This window comes from Sceloporus occidentalis, unplaced genomic scaffold (assembly GCF_023333645.1).
Source record: "Sceloporus occidentalis isolate IW3139 unplaced genomic scaffold, rSceOcc1.0.p SCAF_12, whole genome shotgun sequence".
Taxonomy (NCBI): domain Eukaryota; kingdom Metazoa; phylum Chordata; class Lepidosauria; order Squamata; family Phrynosomatidae; genus Sceloporus; species Sceloporus occidentalis.
Window position 1 is genome coordinate 1,808,011 of NW_028316992.1, and position 12,909 is coordinate 1,820,919.

Here is a 12,909-nt window from a genome sequence, read left to right on the forward strand (position 1 = left end):
CCTCTTGGAGGTGGTACAGCTAATGATAATCACACCCTAATGCAGGTTTAAATCCTTTTAGACACTTTAAAATCGAATGCCCAATCCTCTCTAGAAGAAAGTGGCAAGATTTTTTTCTCCTTTTTCTGGCTTAATATTGTTACTTAGGGAAATCAGAGGATGAGTAATCCTTTCCAAGGTATTTTTTGAGTAAATACCTGGATATTTACTCTATCTGCATTTCTGAATGCATTCTGTTTTCTTTTAAAGCCATGGAAGAATATATTTTTAAAAACTTAAACTGGCTGAACCTGTTTTGACTTTAAGCTTTCAAATGTTGGTTCTTTTCATGGGACAGTAGGGCATGGGAAAAACAACTCACCCCATCCATATTCTTTCCACATTCCCTCTCCTTCTAAATAGAAAGCTTATTTAGGGATGTGGAGGGAGGGCAGAAATACCCAGGTCAAAAGTTTTATACAATCCTAGCAAATTTAGGTCTGCTGGATCTGCACTTTTCAAGAACTTGCAATCCAGTGCTCAGGCCAAAACATGTGCACCAAAACATTTAGATTAAGAGAAAGTGCACAGAAAATTCCATTTATTAGGAGATAGCACATACAGAAATACATCATCTCAGTAACAAAGCACTTGCACTTGTCACCCCCAGTATTTCCCTAAGTTTACTAAAATCAGTTCTCCTAAAGTCTAGAATACATGTCTGACTATGCTTGCCTTTCCCTTTCCACTGTATAACATACTCCAGGAGAATATGATCACTCCCACCTAAGGATTCCACCACTTGCACCCCATTGACCAGGTTGTCCCTGTTGGTTAGAAGCAGGTCTAAAATAGCTGATCCCTTGTTGCCGCTTCCATCTTTTGGACAATGAAATTTGTCTTCCAGGCAGGTAAGGAATTTACTAGACCTTGAGGTTTCAGCTTCCACTGTTACACCAGCTCTGCCCCTTGCTAGAACTGGAGGATCTCAAAATGGTAGCAAGGTAAAACATGCTGGTAAGGTAAACCAACAATTTTTCAGTTCCACCAGGATGCAGAGTTCTCTCATCAAAGAAATTTTAAAAATCAATCATATTTGCAACATTTCACAAATCCCACAGTTCTTGCTTTCTGAGTGAGGGGCACAAAAATCATTACTTCGCAGGGAGCAAAGCAGCATTTTCAAAAAGTAAAATCTGTCTTGTAGGTTAATATCAGTTACACTATGTCAATTGATTGCTGCAATAACAACAACAACAACGGATCCACTGCAGAATGTGCAAGTCAGCTGTAATGCCATTTTCATTGTTATGCTGAGAGCTGAGGGTTAAAACTATAACACTGGATTGCAGAAAAGTGCTCTTATAAATTATCCAACTTTCCCCGATAATCACCTCCATTCCAGAAGCAGCCATTCCTTTCCTTTGATATTCAGAAATACTTGTTTGAATAATGGGGCAGCAAAAACCATGCTTCCCCTGCTACAGTATGCAAAAAAGGGAGCTTTGATTCAACCAGTCACTACGAGACATGAATACCTAACAGTTTTAAAGATGCCAGGACTGCTTACTTTCAGCTTCCACTGTTACACCAGCTCTCCCCTTCCTAAAACTTGAGGATCTCAAAACACTAGTTCACACATTGGTAAACTCAAGCCTGGACTTCTGCAATGTACTGTATGAGTCTACCTCTGAACCAAGTTTGGAAACTTCAATAGTTCAAAAACATGGCAGCCAGATTGGTTACTGGCAAATCTAGGACTGACCATAGGTCCAAATTACCTATGACAGATGAGAGCTACCATTTGTGGCACCACTTTACTCTATTTTACAAAGTTCTGGGATTTATAGTTTGATTAAGTATTCAGCGTGGTCTCTCAGAGAGCTCTGGTGTCCTACCAAACTCTGTAAAACAGAGTCATATCAGTTAACATGGTGTCAAACTGTTTAAATTCTACAGTGTGGATACACCCCCAGTTCATTAAACAGGCCAGAGGAGGATTGGCTGAGTGGGTGGGTGAAGGAAGTAGTGAATGCCTCCTTACAGAAGCAAGACAGAGTTGCAGCTTGCCTAAAGGAGGTACTGCATTTCCATGGCCTTTGTTGAAAAAGCCATCTCTGAATCCCTCTATAAAGGATAATTATCAGCTAGTGTGTAACTTGTCATTTTGGGGCAGGCATTGCAGCATGTGATGGGATTCCTGGGTGAAACAGAGTATCTAGATTGATTTCAATCTGGTTTAAGGCCTTGTTATGGAATAGAGACAGCTTTGGTCACCTTGGTGGATGACCTATGCCAGGAACTGGAAAGAGAGAGTAAGACCCTGTTGGTTCTACTGGACCCCTAAGCAGCTTTTGATATCATTAACCATGGTATCCTTCTGTGCTACCTATCTGAGATGGAATTTGGAGGCACTGTCTTACAGTACTCTGTACCTTCCTGGATGAGAAAATCAAGAAAGTGGTACTGGGGGGGGGGGGGGGGGCTCCTGGCCCTTGGTCTGTGTGGTCTGTCAGGGCTCTATTTTGTCCCCCATGTGATTCAATACTGCTGGGAGAAATCATCTGGAGTTTTGGAGTGTAGTTCCATCAGTATGTAGATGGCACCCAGCTCAGTTCTAAACCAGTGGATATCATCATTAATGGACTGAATTTAAATTTAGGAAATTATCACACGGTCTTTTATCCCATCATTTCCCTGACAGGATAAACATTCATTTAGCTATAAAGACAGGTCTTACTGCATTCACCCATCTGCAGCCTGTCTGCAGCCCGTCTGTAATCTGGGTTTAGCCTGCAATTTTTCAAGCACAGGAAAATCCCATGCTTGAAAAGCCCCAGGACAAGGATGGGTTACATATTGGCTGCAAATGGACGAATATGGTAAGACCCATCTTTAAAGTTAAATGCACGTTTATCCTGTTGGGAAAACGACAGGATAAAAACTCATGTGATAAACTCCATAATGCAGAAAAGACAGAAGTTTTCATATTCAGTTTAAATGAAGATCAGGAAACAGAGATTTAGCTAGGAGATTGTTGTGTTATCTTTGCTCCCGGCATAGATGTAGGATGTAACTTTAAGAAGGCAGATCTTATCAAATTCACCCATTGCCTGGTAGCATGCATCCCATTTGAAACCCAGCCTACTCTTGCATTTTTTCATGAATGGGATTTTCCCATTCTTGAAGAGCTGCAGCAGAAGCCCAGGTTGCAAATGGGTTGTCTGCTGCACAGCAACAGGGCGAATGTTGTAAGATCTGCCTTCTTAAAGTTACATCCCACACCTATGCCAGAGCAAAAGTAATGTGATAATCTCCTTAGAGGGTGTTATATTCACCTTGAAGTCAAAATTTGCAGCTTGGGTGTACTGCTGGACTCAGCTTTGAACCTGGATGCCCAGGTTTCTGCAGTGGCCAAGTGCGCTTTTGCACATTTAAAGTTTGCAAGCCAACTGTACCAGTTCCTTGAGAAACTGGATCTGGACACAGTACCACAAGCTTTAGTTACTTCTCATTTGGACTACTCTAATGAGCTCTGTATTGGGCTGCCTTTGAAGAGTGTTCAGCTAATACAAAACACTGCAACCAGAGTTACACGAGGCAAATTATCATACTGCTCCCCTATTAAAACTGCTCTACTGGCCACCAGTTTGTTTCCAGGCACAATTCAAAGGGCTGGCCATGAATTTAAAGCCCTGTATGATTTGGGTCTAGACTATCTGGCAGAGCATATCTCCCTATATAAGCCTGCCCATGCCCTGAGATCATTAAGAAAGGTCCTTCTCTCAGTCCCATCATCTTCACTAGCATGGTTGGTGGAGCATGATATAGGACCACTCAGTGGCTGCCCCTAGACTCTGAGATTCCCCCCCCCCCCCCCCCCACTAGTTGTCCTTCCACTGGCAGGAAAAACCCTTTTTATTTCATTGGACTTTTAATACATGAAGTGTTTTTAAAGAATGGGCTGAGAGTGCTGCATTATTTTACACTCCACTGTTTTTAATAGTTTTTGTCTTTTTAATTGGATTTTATTATATATAGTTCTGAACTTTTTAAATATCGGGATTAGTTTAATTTCATTCTAATGTTCACATTTTGTATGTTTTTAGTCATATTGTACTTTTTAGATGGTACAGTGCCTTGAGTCCCAATTTTGAGAAATAGAAAGAATATAAATAAATTAATAATATTGATGATGATGATGATGATGATGATGATGATGATGATGATGATGATCTTATCACTTTCTCCCATATAATCCACCTCATGCACTCAGGTCCTCTGGAGGACATATACTTCAGTCAGCCAAAACTAGGCTGACAATTGCTACCTAGACTATTACATTTTGTTTGCGCTGCCCCCAGATTGACCTGCCAGAGATCTTCAGCTGGATAGCCTGTCTGCATTTAAAACAACAGTAAAGAACAGTCTCTTCTTCCAAGCCTATCCAGATTTTTTTTTACATTGTGAATTTTGAAGTGTTTATTGATTGATTTTAGTATGTACCATATATACTCAATTGTAAGTCGACCTCATGTATAAATTGAGGGCAGGTTTGGGAAAAAAACATTTATGGATTTGGATATAATCCGTATATAAGTCAATGGTAAAACTTAGGGACACATAACAAAGGATATAAAGGATGAAGGAAAGGAAAATGATGCCAAAGCACACTGCTGTTTTCCCACCCAGACATTCCAAAAGGTCAGAAGGAGCACTGTAAGGGAAAGATTGGATGGGTTCGATTCTTCATTTAGGTTCTCCTGGAGTGGACTTTCGACACATCACCCAAAGAAGGGGATGGTTCCTTTTTTATAAGAGTTAAGGTACACTAAGCCATGGATAAGTTGACCTAGTTTTTTGGGATCAATTTTTTAACTAAAATTTCTAGACTTATATATGAGTATATACAGTATTCATTTGATATGCTCTTTTAACTGATGCTATGTATTTAATTTGTTGTTGACCATAGGGAACAACCTTGATTCAAAGGGGATATGTGGGTAAGAATTATTATTCTCCAATACAGGGAGAGGCAGGATACAAATAAATATGGTTATTATTATTATTCCTTTGAAGCTCAGGGGAGTAGTTTTCCATGGGCCCACCCCATGGCTAGGGATCAAAATGAAATTTGTTGTTTAAAGGGAGATGTAGATAAAGGCTGCATTTACACTTTATTGACACCACTTCAACGGTCATGGATCAATGACATGGAATTCTGGGAGTTGTACTTTTGTGAGATATTTAGCCTTCTCTATCAGAGAGCTCTGGTGTAACAACAAACTATAGATCCCACAATTCCATAGCATTGAGCCATGGAAGTTAAAGTGGAGCCAAAGTAGTAGATTATTTCTGCAGTACGGACACTGCCACATATCAGTTTTATACCTTGTGAAATTGACAATGGGATGAAATGTACCTTGGAATTTCAAGGATTGTGTTGTTAAAAAAATGTGCATAACCCTGTTTATAAATGTGGAAATATACAAGCCTAGAAATGTATATATTTAAAAAATGTATGCAAGTTAGTAATAAAGTTTACATCCAGAATGTTTCAAATCAATGTTGGAGATTCAAGATAAGGGGTGGACTTGTAAGAAATCTTACACTTACAAATGTAAGATTTGTATGTTAATGCAAAACATTGAAAAGGTAAATTTTGTACTGTTACCAGAAATGTTTCTTCTGGGCGTTATGGATAAAGAACTGGATAGCAAATATGGATCATTGCTTGAGATATGATAACAGCCCTTCAGATATGTTATATGATAACTCTCTATCAAGATGGCTATTGATGGGAGTTGTAACCCAACAACTCTTGTGTGTGCTTTGTTGGTTGCTGGTGACATTACTGACCTAGATGGCTGACTCCACTTCATCTGTTTTTAAATGTAGGGGGGGAAATGATGTTGTTCATTTCCTGTTACCCTTCTTTATGAGTTTCCTGATTAATGTTCCATCAAACATAAGAGAAACAGTATTTGATTGTGCCTATACTTTTTGAACCACTGCCCTAACCAAGAACCCATTGCTTTGTCACATCTTGTCTCTTGTCAATTAAATCATAATCTCCTGAACACTTTACAAAGCCAGCTTAACCCTCTTATCCAGACATGATAAATAGTCATTGCATGAAGAGCATAACCTCCACACCTTCATTCCTGTCATTTCATGTCTAACAATAAAGCCCAATTCTTAGTGTGTGACTCAAAAAATTGCCAATTTCACACTTGATTTTCCACCTGCTCTACTTGGCAGCTTTTATGCTTCTTGCTTGTCTCTGCACACTCTGGAAAATGGGGATGATTTTAGATCACATCATTAATAACCCCACAGTATGCATGTGTGTGGTATAAGTGTGTGCTATAGATGTATCTGCAGCATAATCTACATCTGTATCCTACTCTACCTTGATCAAATTAACCTTCTGGATGAGTGCTTCTTAGATTTTTTTCAGTACAGTGACATTCTGAGAGCTTAATAGGAAAAACTGGCATTGTCTTCCATTTTATTTCATAAAAGGACTCAGAGGTTGTAACCCCAAGTTAGATAATAAAGATGGCACACAAATGTTTTCCAAAATCCAGTGGTAAATGATAAAATGATACAGTGGGCACTTCCCTTACGTAGGTGATCCATTTTGAATCCCCACATATAAGGGGAATTCTGTGTATGCTCGCACCGCTTAAAAACAATGGGGCACGTGCTTGTGGCGGTGTGCGTACCATATGCTTTATTGTTGCACAGCTTCAGCATAAGCTTGAAGCCGTATATGGTGCACCCACATATGGCATGGGCGTACAGTATAATAAAACTCATAGCAGTGTCAATACCTGAAAAACCACAAATTTTAACCCATTAAAATGTCACACAATTTATAGATTATGAAACAACATCAACAATTTAAAAAAATATCCCCACATTTAAAGCTTGTACACCAACTATGACGATCCTTGAGATGCCTGATCTGGCCATGGTGGTACATGTCTTGGTTAAATCCCATTTGCATTCTACTTGGGGATGCCTTTGAAGAGTGGCAACTTCAGTAAAGCTCATCAGAAGAGGCCCTTCTCAGTCCCACCACCATCACAACCACAATTGGTGGGGACGCAAGAGAGGGCCTTCTTGGTAGCTGCCCCTAGACTTCCTTTCTAGGAAAGCCAGAATGGCTCCCTCCTTGTTCTCCTTCCATCTGCAGGTTAAAGAATAGGCTAGGGGGTGCTAGTTTTAATGGTACTGTTTAAAAGAGCTTTTATCTTTTATAAAATTGCATGTTATTCTTTTGTTACACATTTCTGTGTGATGTGTTTTAATACTATAATAGCTTAATTCTGTTTTAATGCTCACTTTTGGTATGTTTTAATTGTATTGTTCTTTTAAATTATGAGCTGCTTTGAATCTCAATTTTGAGGGGAAAGCAGGATACAACTAGAAGAGGAGGAGGAGGCAGAAGAGGAATGGGGAAGCAAAACGTTGTTAACCTGGCAGCCAAAAATGAAGAAAATAGGTGAATTCATCTGTGGAGAACATACCACAAACTGTGATGCTATCAAAATAAACTTGGGTATGTGTCTTACTTAGTTGCGAGGGGGCACCCAGTAAGAGGTTTCCAAACATCTGATGGTCCATATTGATACAGCTTGAGAACGTGAGGCACCAGGAGTTAAAATCTACACTTTGAACTGAAGTCTAACTTGTTCCATAGAAGTAATGTACACCACTTTAGCTGCCATGGCACAAAGCTATGGAATCCTGGGATTTCTTTGCACAGGGGCCATGCTAATCCTCTCTGTATTGTTCCAGTTTTAGTATATGTGCTAAATGTGTAAAACAGGTATAAATATCAAGCATTAGATACCCAATGGAACTTGAACCCAATCTTCTGAATATGATTTATATGTTGGATGATACTGTTAGAGGACAATATTGGAGGATATTGGTATACATAGTAAAAAGTTCTCTGACAGAGAAGGCTAAATCTCTCACAAAACTGCAAATCCCAGGATTACATAGCATTTAGCCATGGCAAATTGTATTATTTTTGCAGTGCAGACTAGGCTTGAGTCTAAAAACAGACTGAAAACTAGTGCAGACAACAAGCCACCTAATCTCAGAATGATCACTTTTTCCCAACTTCCAGATTTCCCAAGACATCCCAAGATTCTACTTCTAGGGAGAAAGCATGATACAAATCAAATCAAATAAACAGATAAAAGCATACATACATTCTGGAAGTAGTAGTCTAAAAAGATTACTTCTCCAAGCTCTGGAATGCACAGGCATAATAATATAGTAATGCACAGTTCTGTTGCCAATCCTCATGCTCTATTTAGGACTAAGAGTTTCTGGGCTATTTTTAAAGATGGCCTCCTGTACAAAGTGTTGCTGTATTTGATCTGAGAATTATCAAACTGTGAAAATATTTTGGAGGCTGCATCTGCACTCAAGAAATAATCCTGTTTAACACCACTGTAAATGCTCAATGTTATGGAATTCTGGGAACTGTAGTTTTGGGAGACATTTAGCCTTCTCTGTCAGATAACTCTGTGCCAAAACAAAGTATAATTCCCAGAATCTCATAGCATTGAGCGATGGCAGTTAAAGTGGTGGCAAACTTCAGTGTGGATGCAGCTTAAGTTATCTCAATGATACAGTAGAGTTTATCACACTGTCCTTTCCCATCCTTTCCTCCCGAGCTAGACACGGGATGAAAACTTTTAAACACAGATTTTATTGCACACCTTCATGCCCAAGTAGGAGGCATCCCATACCTAATCATGGCATCTGTGATGACTGAGTCCCATACCCAATCTGAACTTCTTCCACACCTTGCAAAGAATGGGAAAATCCCATTCTTTCAAAAAGTTTGGGAGAACCATTCCTCGCCCTGGGATCTCAAACAGACAAACAAGTAAACAGTTTATAATGAAACTGTGTTTTTGTTCCCCCACCCCTTGCAGGCATCTTGCCAGAAGCACTTGGATGCTGTGGAGGAAGCTGAAATTGCAGACACATGAGTTCCTGAGTCTGTGCTTGGCTCCTCCCCACTGCAGGTATTTCTAAGGCATGTATCTTGGCAGAGGCACAAGCTGCTTGGCTCTCAGCCTGGACCGTAATGGTGGCCTGCTTTGCCCACTGAATCCAAGCATAGTGGTCAGTGGAGCAAGACAAGCTACTATACATTGCCCTTGGGGAGCTTTTTGCCAGAACATGTTCTCTAAATAAGAAAGTGGAGCATCTATTGAATAGAATCCCTTAGCTTTGGCTAAGTATTTTGAATGTTTCAGGCTAAACTGACTTGTGTACTTGCCTATGATTGTTTGTGCAACCCTTATGCAGCCTGGATACCAGCTGTGCTTATCCAGCAGCTTTTCAAAAATGGCAAGTTCCTGTTTTTGAAAAGCCTCTGGATAAGCAGAGCTGTGTGCAATAACAACTGGTTTTAAAATTAAACATAACTGTATCCTATCGGGGATAAGTCACTTTAAATACAATGTGATAATCTCATTAAACCTGGCTAACTAAAGAGGAGGGTGTCAATTCAACCCACTTATACCCACCAGATTTCCAGGTGCAGCAACAGGCAAGATCTGATGGGTGGGAGGAAGGTGATCTGTTAGGAGCCCATTCCCTTATTGAAATACACTGTTCAACAATCTCCAAGGTTTGAACATATTTACCTGGCAATTAGGCAATGACAAACAATGGGGATCCTGTTGGTGTACTGTTTACCCCACTACCCAACTGTCTCCCTGCCTGAACTGTTGGAGGTGGTCTCAAAGGTGTTGTTCATCTCCCTCACACTCCAACTGTTACAGTGACTAAGGATGGCATCTCTCTGAATGCCTGCCTTGAGTCGGTAATGGGCTGGATGAGGGAAAACAAACTCAGACTGAATTCAGAGAAAACAGAGGTACTTGCAATAGGCACCTCAGGTCTGGGGATGGAAATTTATTAGCCTGTCCTGGATGGGGTCACACTTCCCCTGAAGGACAAAGCTCACAGCTTGGGAGTACTTTTGGATCCGTCTCTACAGTTGTCATCTCAAGTAGATGCAATGGCCAGAAGTGCTTGGCACCAACTTTGGTTGATATGCCAACTGCGTCCCTACCTGGACCAAAAGGACCTTGAAGCTGTGGTACATGCTCTGGTAATCTCTCGTCTTGATTCCTGTAAAGCGTTACCCTTGTACCAAGTTCAGAAGCTTCAATTAGTGCAAAATATGGCAGCCAGACTGGTCACCTGTTCTTCATGGTTTGACCACATAACACCAATTTTAAAAGACCTTCGCTGGCTCCCAATTTGCTTCTGGGCACAATACAAGGTGTTGGTTATCAGCTTTAAAGCTCTACATGACTTGGGCCTGAGTTACTTATGGGAACACATCTCCCTATACAATCCACTCCGCACTCTTAGAACAACAGGGAAGAATCTGCTGGAATTAACAACAACTAAATTTATCTCAACTTCCCAAAGAGCTTTTACTATAGCTGCTCCAAGATTGTGGAATAGTATCCCGGAGGAGATCTGTCTTACTACCTCCCTGGAAACTTTCAGGAGGGCAGTTAAGACGGAGATCTTCTGGTGAGCATATCCACCCAATCTCATGTAAAACACAGTTCCACCTTCTTGAATAGAATGAGTACATCCTTGCTTCACTGTCGCTTGTGATACTCTGCCTGTTTTTAATTGGCATTTTTTATGTATTTTATTGACTTGTATTTCATTTTGTATTGTATTTTATACTAGGAACCTGCTTCGATCCATCTGGGAGAGGCGCGAAAATATAAATTATTATTATTATCATCATCATCATCATCATCATTATTATTATTATTATTATTATTACTACTACTAGTATTGTACTAGGAGATTTGAACATCCATGCTTAGGCACCCTTATCAAAGCCAGTTCAGGATTTCATGGCTTTCATGACAACCATGAAATGGGTCTGTCATGGGTCTGTCTCATTTAATATCTGGCCCTACACATATAGGAGGCCACACTCTTGATTTCTGTTTTGCTGGTCAGGATAGTGGTAATCTTGGGGTAAAGGGTTTGGGGGGAAAAAACAGTTGTCATGGGCAGATCACTATCTAGTAAGATGATGATGATGATGATGATGATGATGATGATGATGATGATGATGATGATGATGTTTTATTTATAACCCACCTCTCCGGTTGGATTGAGGTGGCTTTCAGTAAGAATAAATACAATACAGAATACAATAAAATACCCAATACCCATAGCATTTTGATTTTCTGGGACTCCTAAACTCTACAGAGGTGGTGTGCCCATTCAAATGGTCTGCCCCCAGAAACTCATGGATCCAGAAGTATTACTGAATGCTCTGGGATTTTCCAGCTGCTAGAGTTGTTGATTGTGTTGATGCCTTGGTTGATCTATAAAATAGGGAGATGACATGGGCAATTGACAGTTGCTCCCAAGCATCCTTTACCTGGGTGCAGAGGATGGTCTCCTTGGTTTTCTGAGGAGCTTAGGGCAATGATACTTCACTAGGGTACTTCACATTCATCTACTTGGGTAGATGAATGGAGTGATGGAGAGAAAAGACAGCATGAATTCAACTGAGCATGGGTAAAGGCCCATTTTGGAATCCACTTTGCAGCAGTGAGGTCAGTAAACAATGAATTCTTTGCTGCCTCTATTATATCACCTCAGTCTCATCCAGCACATCAGTTCAAGGGCTATTACATCCTAGACCACAGACTGCTGATGAGTAGCCCTCAGAAAAGCAGTGTGATGAATTTGCTAAATACTTTGTGGAGAAAATTGCTCAGATTCATTCTGACTTGGACTCCATATTGAAGGTAGACTCTGGAGAGGCAACTGCAGATATACTAGTCTGTTTTTGATTAATGAGTTTCAGTTGGTTCAACATCATGATATGAACAAGATGCTTGGAGTGGTGAGTCCAACCACTTGTCTGTTAGACCCATGTCCATCCTAGCTAATTAATGCTGCCAGAGAAGGACTACCCAATTGAGTGGTGAATGCTGTATATGTTTCTTTGAAACCCAGTGTTCCAACCTTCCTAAAAGAAGCAATTATTAGATCTTTGTTGAAAAAATCTTCATTGGATCCCACCTCTTCGGCCAGTCTCTAACCTTCCCATTCTAAGTAAGATCCTAGAGTAAATGTTGGCAACACAACTCTAGGCTTCTTTGGTTGAAACAGATTACCAAGACCCATTATCTGATCTGGATTACCTGGACCCATTCCCCAGGGTAGAGAGTCCCATTTGGTCCTCCTGGATTTTTCAGTGGCATTTGATGCCATTGACCATGGTAACTTTCTGGGTGTTTGGCTGATATGGGATTTGGGGGCATTGTCCTACAGTGGTTCTGGACTATGTTGGCTGAATATTCCCAGAGGATGGTGCTGGGGGACTCTTGTTCAGCCATTTTGGCCCTTAGCCTATGGGTTTCCACAGGATCAATGGTGTCCCCTATAATTTTTAACATCTACTTGAAGCCACTGGGAAAGATCATCTGGAGCTTTGGGCATGGGTATCATCAGTATGCTGATGATACCCAGCTCTATTTCATCTTTACAACTGCGGTTGTAGTAGTACTGAATCATTGTCTGGATGCAGTAAAGGACTAGATGTGGGTGAACAGACTGGGGCTTAATTCAGACAAGACAGAAGTGCTGCTGATCAGTAGGGAAATGAACCTAGGATTGTGATAGTAAACTTTTCTGCATGGGATTGTTCTCCCTCTGATCAGGTCAGGTTCATAGCTTGGAGCTGCTCTTATACCCAATGCAGCTGCAGGAAAGCCAGGTTGGTGTGATGTCCAGGAGTGCCTCTGCCCAGTTTTGACTGTTGCACCAGCTGCACCCTTTCTTGGAGAAGGAAGATTTGGACAGAGTGGTTAATGCCTTAGTTACCTCTCAATTAGA

General features: G+C 40.6%; 1 pseudogene; it reads right to left on the bottom strand.

The window, feature by feature from the left end:
- Positions 1-7,720: 7,720 nt before the first annotated feature.
- Positions 7,721-7,814, bottom strand: LOC149305199 (U6 spliceosomal RNA; annotated as a pseudogene).
- Between the last annotated feature and the right edge of the window lie 5,095 nt (positions 7,815-12,909).